Below are 2,500 nucleotides of genomic sequence, written 5' to 3'. Positions count from 1 at the left end.
TGTATATATATATGTATTTATGTATGTTTGCATGCATGCATGCATGATTTAATTATTGAATATACTGTACATATGCATATATGTTTACATGTCTATGCATATATCTACAATTTACGTGTGCATATAGGCCTAACTGATGAACAGCCTGATGCAAGCGTGCTCTCGTGCTTGAATGAAGGCACTGACAGTTGGTACTACACTCCTATTTTGAGTCGACTCAGTTTGTAGAAGTTAGGTGGGACTATCTAACCCTGCGGATGATCTTTCCACTCTGGCCGGATGCAGTTTAACGTCATAAAGACGCTTATTTTACTTGCTAATTACGCCCGTAAATTGAGCGCCACTTCTGTATTTCTTTTATTTATTTCTTTTGCTTTATAATCAATCTAGTCAGAGGATTCGGGCAAAAAATGACGCGTAAAAATGGGGCCCAAAATCCTTAACAAGATGCTAAAGGCAGTCGCTGAATATTCAAGTCTGTTGACAACACATCACTCTGTCGATTGCCTACCTAGCCACTGGGTGGCCAAGCCAGCCCAAGTCAAAGTGCTGGTCCCAAGCCCGGATAAATAGAGAGAATGATTACCTAAAAGGTAACACCGGCACTCTCCGTGGAAAGGAACTGGGGACCCTACCACGTACTCACTCCAAGAGCATCACAACATGAAAACTACAATTAAGTATCATGCTGTGACCACGGCGGCTCAGACATGAACCTACCAGTAAAAGAAAAGAAAAGAAAAGAATATATATTTATATAGGCCTATAAATAGGTCCTTCCCCCGCAAAAAAAAAGCGAAGGAGAGACAGAAATTCAGCAAGAGAGAAAAAAACAACAACAAATATCTATAACCATGATAACAACAATCACCAATTTACACACACACATGAAACATTAACAAAACGATGGGCTAAGTTTCGACAATATCTTCTCAAACGTTAATCTCATCGTTAAAATCAACACCACAATCAGAATAACCATTAGTAATCCTTGCAAATGAACTGGAAAATGTTCTAGCCAATCACAAGTTCCACCTGAGAAACGAGGAGCTAGTTCTTCAAAGCACACTGTAACAACGTACTCGCTTCTCCTGTGTACACGTGGAATAACACTTCTGTGTGAGTGTGAGTGAGAGTGAGAGTGAGAGTGAGAGTGAGAGTATGAGTATGAGTATGAATATGAGTGTGTGTGTGTGTGTGGTGTGTGTGTGTGTGTGTGTGTGTGTGTGTGTGTGTGTGTGTGTGTGTGTGTGTGTGTGTTTGTGTGTGTGTGTGTGTGATTTTCCGTGTGCACGCGTTATAGACTGTTGCAGTAACATATGTATTAAAAGCAAACCTGATCACGAGCCAAGTAAATGTGCTCAAAAAAAATTATATTCACCTCCCTTTGCCCAAATCAGTCACACAACCACATAGACACAAATACACACAAACGTTCACACACATACAAGTAAATATACACGAAAAATATAAAATACACACACACACACACAGACCAAACACCTACAGTGATTATTTACCCAAGGCCTACCCATTCATCACTTGCATCATCCAACAACTACACATAATAGCTATCAAGAGGGTAATTCCCCCCTTCCCCCACCCTCACCTACCCCTACCCCCTACCCACCCCTACCCACCTCACCCACCCCCTACCCACTTACACCCACCCCTACCCACCCTCAAAACCTGAGAGTTACTATTTTACACACAAATCCATTTCCAACTCCAAAAAGAAAAGAAAAAAAACACATGACACGCTTTAGTCCCCCGGCGAGCGAGGCGTGTTCCTTCCTCAACAGACCAGAGCAGATCGACTTCGAAATACCGATGGATATCCACGAGATCGGCGAAATTTCACACACACGAGGGGGGGCAAGAGAGTGTCACGTATATCACGGGGTGTCAGGGGAGACGCGTGCTACATCCCTCTCGCACGGACGCCAACCTCACACTGGCAGACGACGCGCCTTCGCTCCCGCCAAACACGCCGGCCGCTCACAGAGCCATCTAGGGGCAGCTCGCTCAACTCGCCGCCGCCGCCTCCTTCGTTTTCTTTTTTCTTTTCTTTTCTTTTTATTATTCTTTTTTTTCCCTCCTCTTCCTTTTCCTCCTCCTCCCCTTTCTCTTCCTTTTCTTCCTTCTCATCGTCCTTCTCCTCTATCTCCTCCTCCTCCTCCTTCCCCCTTCTCCTCCTCCTCCTCCTCTTCTTCCTCCTCCTCCTCCTCCTCCTCCTCCTCTCTCCCCTCCTTTCCTCCTCACTCCTCCTCCTCCTCTCTTCCCTCCTCCTCCCTCTCCTTCCTCCTCCTCCTCTTCCTCCTCCTCCTCCTGCTCCTCCCCCTCCTCCTCCTCCCACCATCTGAACACGGAAGTTTTAATCTGTATTGAATTTTATGCACACAAAGTTATTATTAGCGTCTGTACTACATCTCTATTGTAGACTAGTAATCAAATCGTGTATAGTCTATAAAAAAAACAAAAAACAAAAAACAAAAAAAAA

General features: G+C 44.2%; 1 long non-coding RNA gene across 2 annotated transcripts in view; it reads right to left on the bottom strand.

Annotated features, from left to right (window-relative positions):
* Positions 1 to 2,142, bottom strand: part of LOC119574671 — a 4,866-nt gene extending 2,724 nt beyond the window's left edge. Inside the window, exon 1 of one of the 2 annotated variants that reach the window (XR_005228893.1) lies at positions 1,805 to 2,142. This is a non-coding gene — a long non-coding RNA (uncharacterized LOC119574671). The remainder of the gene's footprint in view (positions 1 to 1,804) is intronic. The other variant, XR_005228894.1, reaches the window with a different exon arrangement.
* Between the last annotated feature and the right edge of the window lie 358 nt (positions 2,143 to 2,500).

This window comes from Penaeus monodon, chromosome 6 (genome assembly GCF_015228065.2).
Source record: "Penaeus monodon isolate SGIC_2016 chromosome 6, NSTDA_Pmon_1, whole genome shotgun sequence".
Classification (NCBI taxonomy): domain Eukaryota; kingdom Metazoa; phylum Arthropoda; class Malacostraca; order Decapoda; family Penaeidae; genus Penaeus; species Penaeus monodon.
The sequence above is the reverse complement of the archived record's forward strand: the minus strand, read 5'-3'. Positions and strand labels throughout refer to the sequence as shown.